At 50.0% G+C, this 10,345-nt stretch overlaps 1 long non-coding RNA gene across 1 annotated transcript; it reads right to left on the bottom strand.

The window, feature by feature from the left end:
* Window positions 1-499: 499 nt before the first annotated feature.
* On the bottom strand, window positions 500-7,554 carry LOC138810553 (uncharacterized). Its single transcript, XR_011367158.1, has 4 exons — window positions 7,219-7,554; window positions 4,534-4,718; window positions 1,909-2,005; window positions 500-920 (listed from the first exon to the last, which is right to left on the bottom strand). It is a non-coding gene; the product is annotated as an uncharacterized lncRNA (long non-coding RNA).
* Window positions 7,555-10,345: the final 2,791 nt, after the last annotated feature.

Raw genomic sequence — 10,345 nt, 5'->3', positions numbered from 1 at the left:
CCTGTTTTCTAGTGGTTTATTGGAGATAAGAATCTCACAGGGGCTGGGAAGGTGGCTCAGTGGTAGAGTGCTTGCCTTGCATGCATGAGGCCCTGGGTTCGATTTCTCACCACCACATAAGCAAAAAAAGAAAAGAAAAGAAAAAAGCCGGAAGTGGCGCTGTGGCTCAAGTGGTAGAGCACTAGCCTTGAACTGAAGAGCTGAGGGGCAGCGCCCAGGCCCAGAGTTCAGGCCCCATGACCGGACCCAAAAGAGTCTCACAGACTTTCCTGCCTGGGGTAGCTTTAGATTTAGTCTACATCTAATTTATATAGTGCTCAAGAGAGAATTAGCACCATTACAACATTGAGTCTTCTAATCCAAGAAGGTATTTTCGCTTATCTTCTTCATAGTTCAAAAAAATTAATGTTTTTTAAATTTTATTAATTTTATTTATTATGTAGTGCCAAGGTATCAAACTCAGGGCCTCATGCATGCTAGGCAAGCACTCTACCACTGAGCCAGGTCCCCTGCCCATCTTCATGGTGTTATACTATTCTGTGCGTATATGCCCATGTGTTCACAAGCGCATTTGTGCTAGTACTAGAGCCTGAATTTCGAGCCTTGCACTCTTCCTTGTTCCCTCCTCTCCCCCACAAGGCTGGTGCTTTATCACTTGAACCATGCCTCCACTTCTGGCTTTTTGATGGTTAATTGGAGATGAGTCTCTTGGATTTGTCTTCTTGGACTAGACTGCTCAGATCGCAGCTTCCTGAGTAGTTAGGGTCATAGCGGTGTTAAGTGCACTGCGGGACTTGGCCTCAGGACACACATTCGCTTTGTAGCATCCTAACCAACTTCTCTGCTTCCCCACTTCTCTGGGAGATGTGTATTGCCACCCGGGAGTCCACATAGGCTCTGTGTTCAAGCCCCATAGCCAACTGGAAAAAAAAAAAAAAAAAGCTCAGCAATAGCATCTGAGTTCAAGTCCAAGGACTAGCATTAAAGGAAAATCTGTGAAAGATATACTTAAAAGAAAATATTGGGCCGGGCGTTGGTGGCTCACGCCTGTAATCCTAGCTACTTAGGAGGCTGAGATCTGAGGATCGCGGTTTAAAGCCAGCCCGGGCAGGAGAGACCGTGAGACTCCTATCTCCAATAAACCACCAGAAAACCGGAAGTGGCGCTGTAGCTCAAGTGGTAGAGTGCTCGCCTTGAGCTGAAGAGCTGAGGGACAGTGCCTAAGCCCAGAGTTCAAGCCCCACGACCGACCAAAAAAAAAAAAAAAGGAAATATTGGGGCTGGGAAGGTGGTTCAGTGGTAGAGCGCTTGCCTTGCATGCCTGAGGCCCTGGGTTCGATTCCTGAGCGCCACATAAGCAAAAAAAAGAAAAAAGCCCAAAGTGACGCTGTGGCTCAAGTGGTAGAGCGCTAGCCTTGAGCTGAAGAGCTGAGGGACAGCGCTTAGGCCAGGCCCAGAGTTCAGGCCCCACAACCAGACCCCCTTCCCCCCCCCAAAAAAGAAAAAAACCCCAAAATATTGAATGCCAAAATCCTACATATTTCTAGAACCACACAGATATCCAGGTGGCAATTCTTTCTTTCTTAAAGCCTCTTCAGAAAATTCTGTACTGTATGGTACTAAATTGACATGGCCGTCCCATCACAGGACCACGGTCTGCTTTTGGCAAAAAGGTAGATGGAATGAGGTATGCCCAAGGAACTAGATATGAAAGGTAAATACATCTAACAACTGAGCGGCTGGAGCCCCTCAGGAGGCCAGGAGTAAAGCCATCCCGCAGCCAGTGAAGTGACCCCGAGGCGAGGTCCAGCTCAGGGCTCGGGCGGGAGAAAGGAAAGCATGACTGAGCGCGTCTGCCACAGCGGCCACGGTGGCTGACCCTCAGGAGATGGTTAGCTATTAACTCACCAGGTGAGGATGTTTCCCAGAGGAGGTGCGGCATTCACTTGACACACGTGGGTACCGAGTCCTCCTGAATGCGGGGCTCCCATCTACCTGCAGCACGCTGAAAGAGAAAGGTTCTGTTCTCAAAGAGCCCACCGTCTCCTTGGGGAGGTGGGCTGCTTAAATAAATGTGCGTATAAAATGATCTATGGTTAGACATTGTGGTTATGTGCTATAAATGAACTCACAATGTTGCAGAAAACCCCCCGAAGAGATGAAGTTAGATTTGGGTGTCAGGAGACGCCTGGGAAGGAGAGCTGGGTGCGTGCGCACGCAGGTGACTGTGGAACTGAGGTTTAAGGGTAGCAGTGCCCGGTTCCCCTGGATGGACAGATGGAAAGGGCGTCTCACTGCTCCGTGAAAGCGCAGGAATGGCGGGTATGAGGAACTAATTGAGCCAGCACTCAGTTAGAGGGCATGTGGGAAGCAAACACCAGGAAGAGAAATGAGAAAAAAAAACCCAAAACTATTCGGAAGGAAAAGTAGGCAGAGGATGTCAGCAGGTGGGGGGCGGTGGAGAAGGGGGCTAATGCTGGGAATATGGTGAAAGTGCACATTTAATATACATACATGAAAATAACAACGAAACCGGCTGAAAGTGTGTGAAGAAGGGGTGAGGGCTGGAGGCCTGGCTCAGGTGGTAGAGTGCCAGCCAATGAACGAAAGTGTCAGATACCGAGTTTGAGTCGTGGTCTCAGACAGAAAAGCAGAAAGTGGGGTATGGGAAGGCGAACAATAGAGAGGGATGATTTTTGTACATTATTTTACTGTAACTGTACATTGTGACATTTCCAGACATGCAGCATCGATGGAATATTCCATAGACTAGTATTATATGAGGATGAAGGAGGAAGAGGAAAAAACTAGAAATCTAGGTTAGTATATATTTGATCCGATCATTTACAACATGTTTAGCAATATTCTAGGGGATCCTTCTTCTGAAGAAGACAAAGAATGGCCTGTAACTCACTCTGTGACCCAGGTTGGACTTAAATTTTGTTTTTTTTTGTCAGTTGTGGGGCTTGAAATAAGGACCTGAATGTTGTCCCTCAGCATTTTCACTCAAGGCTAGTGGTCTACCACTTTGAGCCACTGTGACATTTTCAGTTTTCAGTGGTTAATTGGAGATAAAAGTTTAATGGACTTTCCTGCCTAGGCTGTCTTCAAACCATAATCCTGGGATCTCAGCCTCCTGAGTAGCTAGGATTACAGGCCTGGGCCACCAGCCCGGCGCTAACAAATCACTTTATAATTATGCAATTTAAGATGGATAGATACTATTTTTTCTGTTGCTCTAGAAAATCAACATCCAGATTTTGGATTTTGGTAGTGGTTCTAGAGAAACAGCTGCAATTCCTTAGTTGGTTCTGTGGTTTCTGGAATTGGCTTGCTAATCTAATGTTGCAGACAGTCCTTCTTATAGCCTAGAGCACACATATAATCCCTGGTTTGAATTGTTCAAAGAACTATGTAAATGCATTAGATAGATATTCCTAATTCACCACTTGTGAGGTAACTCTATTAAACTATTATTTTCCAGTAAAAAAAAAAGAATTCAGTAACTCTATACAAGATGCTTTAAAAAATATTATTTTTACAAAACTGGGCACCAATGGCTCACACCTGTAATCCTAGCAACTCAGAAGGCTGAGATCTGAGGATCATGGTTCAAAGCCAGCCCAGGCAGGAAAGTCCAGGAGACTCATCTCCAATAAACCACTAGAAACCCAGGAGTGATGCTGTGGCTCAAGTGGTAGAGTGCTAGCCTTGAGCTGAAGAGCTGAGGGACAGCGCCCAAGCCCAGAGTTCAAGCCCCACAACCAACCAAAATAATTTTTTTTCTTGGCAGTACAGAGGTTCTGAACTCAGGGATTTGTGCTTGTCCTGTGGGCGTTCTACCTCATGGTCTTTCATCCTCCCGTCCTGGGCAGAGTAACGATGGAACATGATGAGCTCAGGGATTTAATTTCCCAGGTTAAGAAGTGTGTAAATACAACACTACTAAGTGTGCCTTAAAGGAGCCTTCTTTCATGAGGCCACAGAGGTACACTTGTCAAAAGCCCAAAAGGCTTTCATGACTGGATTAGCTGACTGCAAACCTAATTTAACTCTCAGCCTTGGAGGGTGTGTGAGGTCAAAGATGAAGGACACAGAGTGATCTGTGAAGAGGTGCACTACACTTCTACAGGATTTCTTTTTTTTTTTTTTTTTGGTCGGCCGTGGGGCTTGAACTCTGGGCCTGGGTGCTGTCCCTCAGCTCTTCAGCTCAAGGCAAGCGCTCTACCACTTGAGCCACAGCACCACTTCCGGTTTTCTGGTGGTTTATTGGAGATAAGAGTCTCACGGTCTCTCCTGCCCGAGCTGGCTTTGAACCTTGATCCTCAGATCTCAGCCTCCTGAGTAGCTAGGATTACAGGCGTGAGTCACCAGCGCCCGGCTCTACAGGATTTCTTGAGGGTTCTCCTTCACATAAGCAGATGAAATGGGCGTAGGTTAATGGTGGAAGGAAAATGAGGCTGTAGCAGACTGAATGAGCCCACAGACTTTTACCAGGTAACTGAACACTGAAGACTCTGGCTCTGCACTGACCTCGATTCTAGTAGATCCAAATGCCAGGGTAGCCCTCCAGTCAGAGGTGCTGATAGTCATCAGGTGATCGATGGAGTTTTAGCCAAGGCCCCCCACTCTGTGTTTCTGGCGGGTTCCTGAATTCATCCCATGGTGATTTCCTTATTCTCAGCATGTGTAATTGGGATAGGTATCCACTGTTTTTCCTAACCCATGGGAAGAGGGTTATTATGTTGGTAAAGGCAAAAGGAAAGCCATAAGAACACTGCTGAGTAATAACAACGATGCAATCAGATAACCACAGAGATCAGTGCCATCACCAAAGACCTATGATAGTTCTTGCCTGAACTCTGGGCCTGGGCGCTGTCCCTCAGCTCTTCAGCTCAAGGCTAGCGCTCTACCACTTGAGCCACAGCGCCACTTCCGGCTTTTTTCTTTTTTGCTTATGTGGTGCTGAGGAATCGAACCCAGGGCCTCAGGCATGCAAGGCAAGCGCTCTACCACTGAGCCACCTTCCCAGCCCTTGTTTTCTCTTCTTTTCTTCTTCTTTTTTTTTTTTTTTTGTGCTGGTACTGGGGCTTGAACTCAGGGCCAGGGTGCTATCCTTCCATTTCTGGCCTTTTAAAAATTATTATTTTTTGGCCAGTCCTGGGGCTTGAACTCAGGGCTGGGCACTGTCTCTGAGCTTCTTTTGCCCAAGGTTAGCACTCTACCACTTGAGCCATAGAACCACCTCTGGGGTTTTCTGTGTATGTGGTACCTGAGGAATGGAACCCAGGGATTCATACATGCTAGGCAAGCACTCTATCACTAAGCCACATTCCCAACCCCCTCCAGCCTTTTTTTTTTTTTAAGTTTATTGGAGAAAAAGAGTATCAGAGACTTTTTTTTTTTTTTTTTGGGGGGGGGTCCGGTTGTGGGGCCTGAACTCTGGTCTGGGTGCTGTCCCTCAGCTCTTCAGCTCAAGGCTAGCGCTATATCACTTTTCACAGACTTTTTTTTTTTTTTACTGCTTGGGCTGGCCTTTTTTTTTTTTTTTTTTGGCTGGTCATGGGTCTTGAACTCTGGGCCTGGGTGCTGTCCCTCAGCTCTTCAAGGCTAGCACTCTACCACATGAGCTACAAGGCCACTTCCAGCATTTTCTGCTTATGTGGTGCTGAGGAATTGAACCCAGGGCCTTATGCATGCAAGGCAAGCACTCTACCACTGGGCCACCTTCCCAGCCCTTGGGCTGGCCTTGAACCCCAATCCTCAGCTCTCAGCCTCTTGAGTAGCTAGGATTGAGTAGCTAGGATTATAGACCAGAGCCACTGGCACTAGGCTTCTTTCAGACTTTTCTGCCTAGGTTGTCTTTAAACTGTGATCCTCAAGATCTCAGCCTCCTGAGTAGCTGGGATTACAGGCAGAAGCCACTGGTGCCAGGCTAAAGGATGGTAGTTCTTACTACCTTCTTCAATTTTATTTGGCCTATGCAGAAGGCAGATGAACCTCAGAGATGAGTTACTGTAAGTTTGATCCAGTGGTGACTGATTGTAGCTGCTGCCTCTACTTGATGTGGCTTCCTTGCTTGAGCAGATTAACGCACCTCCTCCTTGTACCTGGTAGGCAGTGACTGACCAAGCAAATGGCCTTTTCTCCCTATCTGTCCATAAGGCCTATCAGAAGCAACTTCAGCTGCTAAGGCCAGCAATGCATGTTCACTGTCCTACACCAGGAGTAATTTTAACACTCTAGCCTTGTGTCACTATTTAATTCTCAGGAAACTTGATGGCCTTCCTCTTCCACCAGCTTTCATGCTGGTCCATTACAATGATGACATTATGCTCACTGCACCGAATAAGAGAGGCAGTAACTAACTACTCTGGATGTGTTGGTAAAGCATTTGGGTACGAAGAGGATTGGGAATGAATCCAGCTAAAGCTCCAAGACCTTCTACCTCAGTGAAACCTCCAGGGGTCCAGTGTGTGGGCCATACTGAGCTGTCCCTGCTAAGGTCAGTTGTTGTGCATGGCCCCTTTTACAACCAAGAAAGAGGCACCACTATTTGGCTTTTGGAGGCAGTGCATTCCTCACCTAGATATGGTCAAGGTACTCAGCACCTCCAACAGCTGCTAGTGTTCATGAGGGGCCTAGAATGAAAAGTTTCTTTTCTTTTCTTTCTTTCTTTTTTTTTTGTCAGTCATGGGGCCTGAACTCCAGGCCTGGATGCTGTCCCTCAGCTCTTCAGCTCAAGGCCAGCACTCTACCACTTGAGCCACAGCACCACTTCCAGCTTTTTCTGCTTATATGGTGCTGAGGAATCGAACCCAGGGCCTCATTCATGCAAGGCAAGCACTCTGCCACTGAGCCACCTTCCCAGCCCTGATTAGGGTCTTTGAAGGAGCATGATTGGAAAATTGGTGACAAAAGACCTCTGGAGAAGTGGCAGCTGGGTAGATCTCTATAAACTGATAAGAGATGTGAAGATACTCCTGTCAGCAAAAGGTGATTTTAGCAGAGGACTGTAGGATGACGTGTTGGGTGGAGAGGAGTCACCCTCTTTTGCCAGCTGTTCATCATTGCCCTATGGACTTGGAGCCTCCAATAGGGCATCATTTCCTGGAATGCTGCCAGCTGACGGCAGGTTGGTTATACTGGGCCAATCTCATTGGAAGGGAGAGCACCCTGTCCTTACTGGAATAGACACTTATTCTTGTATAGACTTACCTTTCTAGCACGTAGTGTACTGGCTGAAACTGCCATTTGCTGTCTTACAGAATGCCTTGCTCACCATCCTGGTATTCCACACAGCATTGCTTCTGACTAATGAACCCATTCACAGCCAAGATGTGCAGCAATGGGCCTATGCTCGTGGAATTCACTGGATTTGCCATGCTCCCTACCCATCCTGAAGCAGCTGGCTTAACAGGAGTGGTGGAATGACCTTCTGATGCTCTAACTGCAGGGCCAGCTAGTGCAGTATCTTGTGGTGTGGGACAAGGGTCTCCAGAAGGCTGGAGAACTGAATCATCATCCAATCTGTGGTATTCTTTCTCTTATAGACAGGATTCACAGGTCTAGAAATCAAGGGGCAAAATTAGTTTGCTTCCAGTTCCTGAGATCTTATGATGTTCTGCCGACTTAGAAGATTTAGTTTCAGAGGAAGTAGTCATTTATGAGAGGATACAATGATGTTATTGAATTGGAAGTTAAGACTTCCTCTTAGCCATTTTGGGCTCTTCATGCCCCTGAGTCAACAAGCTAAGAAGGGAGTTATTGTTGGAGGAATGATGGATTCTTCCTGACTACCAAGGGAAAATGGATTACTACTTCACAGTGCAAGTGAGGAAGAGAAGGTCTGAAGCACAGGAGCTCATGTAGTAGGATGTCTCTGACTATTGCCACGCCCTGCTATTAAGACCCAGCTACAACAATCTAATTCAGGCTGTAGGAGAAATGAAGGAAGGAGTTAGTCATGGATATTTCTTTCCTATTTTTTTTTTTGGGGGGGGTCTGGTCGTGGGGCCTGAACTCTGGGCCTGGGCACTGTCCCTCAGCTCTTCAGCTCAAGGCTCTACCACTTGAGCCACAGAACCACTTCCGGCTTTTTTCTTATGTGGTGCTGAGGAATCGAACTCAGGGCCTCAGGCATGCAAGGTAAGTACTCTACCACTGAGCCACCTTCCCAGCCCTTCTTTCCTATTTTTGTAAGAATATTTTTATGCATATATAAAGCAGATATCTATCTGGGCACTAGTGTAATTCTAGCTACTCAGGAGGCTCAGATCTGAGGATAGTGGTTCAAAGCCAGCAGGAAAGTGTGAGACTATCTCCAATCAACCACCAGAAAACAGGAAGTGGTGCTGTGGCTCAAAGTCACAGGCAGGATAGTTATAACAGGCTAGTAAGGTAAGTGTGTGTGTGTATGTATGTGTGTGTGTGTGTGCGTGCGTGTGTGGGTCCTAGGACTTGAACTCAGAGCCTGGGTGCTGTGCCTGAGCTTTTTCATTCAAGGCTGGTGCTGTACCACTTTCGACTTTTTGGTGGTTAATTGACAATGAGTCTCACAGATACTGCTCCCAGGCTGGCTTACTCTAGTGCTTTTCTTACCTGAATGTACAAAGGCTACAGGATGTAGATGTCAAATGCATTGTTACATCATTATCACAGTTAGTGCTGTTATCTCTAGTTTAAAATGTTTTTTTTTTTTTTTTTTGTCTATTCTTTTCTCTGTACTGGGGATCCAATCCAGGACAGGGCACTTGCTAGGCTAGCGCTTTGCCACTGAGCTGCATCCCAGCCCTCTACCTGTTTTATTTTATTTTATTTTTTTTTGGATCCGGTCATGGGCCTGAACTCTGGGCCTGGGCGCTGTCCCTCAGCTCTTCGGCTCAAGGCTATCCTCTACCCCTTGAGCCACAGCGCCACTTCCGGCTTTTTTCTTTTTGCTTATGTGGTGCTGAGGAATCGAACCCAGGGCCTCAGGCATGCAAGGCAAGCGCTCTACCACTGAGCCACCTTCCCAGCCTCTCTACCTGTTTTAGACCACACAAAATGCTTACGATTTAAACTCTCCCACTTTCTGAACTCACCAACCCTTTGGGCCATGTGGGCGAATCATTATGCTGCCTAGACTGGCCGGAACTCCTGGGCCAAGAGACCCTCCTGCCGGCTTCACGTCCTCCACCGCTCCCTGCGGCTCGGGGTCAGACCTGTGACTTTCCAACAACGCGGGCTTCCCTCTTTCACTTAAGATAAAACTCAGCCTTCGGGTACCTCCCCGGCAGCGTGGAGCGGTCCCCACCAGGCTTCCCCACGGTCTGAAGGTCTTCAGTGTTCTGGGACCAGAGTGAGCAGCCCAGGCCGAGGCGGCCCCGCCCAGACGAGAGGTCACAGGCCATGCGTGGAGGTCACGGCCCAGCCGGGAGGTCACAGCCAGGCCGGGGATGTCACAGCCCTAGTGGGGAGGTCACAGCCCTTGAGGGGGGGTCACGGCCCAGCCCGGAGGTCACAGCCCAGGCGGAGAGGTCACAGCGGGGGGGGGGGGGAGGTCACAGCCCGGGTGGGGAGGTCACAGCGGGGGGGGGGGAGGTCACAGCCCGGGTGGGGAGGTCACAGGGGGGGGGGGGGGAGGTCACAGCCCAGGCCGAAGAGGCCCCGCCCAGGCAGGGAGGTCACAGCCCAGGCAGGGAGGTCACAGCCCAGGCGAGAGGTCACAGCCCAGGCGAGAGGTCACAGCCCAGGCGGGGAGGTCACGGCGGGGGGGGGGGGGGGTTGGGAGGTCACAGCCCAGGCCGAAGAGGCCCCGCCCAGGAGGGGAGGTCACAGCCCAGGCGAGAGGTCACAGCCCAGGTGGGGTCACAGCCCGAGTGGGGAGGTCACAGCCCGGGTGGGGAGGTCACAGCCCAGGGGGAGGTCACAGCCCGGGTGGGGAGGTCACAGCCCAGGCGGGGAGGTCACAGCCCAGGGGGAGGTCACAGCCCAGGGGGAGGTCACAGCCCAGGCGGGGAGGTCACAGCCCAGGGGGAGGTCACAGCCCAGGGGGAGGTCACAGCCCAGGCAGGGAGGTCACAGCCCAGGGGGAGGTCACGGCCCAGGTGGGGCGGCCCCGCCCAGGCGGGGAGGTCACGGCCCGGGCGGGGAGGTCACAGCCCAGGGGGAGGTCACGGCCCGGGTGGGGCGGCCCCGCCCAGGCGTGGTACCCGCCCACCCCGACCCTGGACCGGACCGCGCTCGCCTCGGGCTTCCCGCGCGCGGACGCGGGAGGGCTCTGGGCCAGGGTCTTCGGCAGCAGGGCCTGCGCCGCTGAGGACCGGGCCGGGAGCCCCGGGAGGTTCCCTCCCACGGGTTCTCC

The sequence above is a fragment of the Dipodomys merriami genome, unplaced genomic scaffold, assembly GCF_024711535.1.
Source record: "Dipodomys merriami isolate MVZ:Mamm:240054 unplaced genomic scaffold, mDipMer1.0.p SCAF_50, whole genome shotgun sequence".
Taxonomy (NCBI): domain Eukaryota; kingdom Metazoa; phylum Chordata; class Mammalia; order Rodentia; family Heteromyidae; genus Dipodomys; species Dipodomys merriami.
This window is presented reverse-complemented; position numbering and strand designations above follow the sequence as displayed.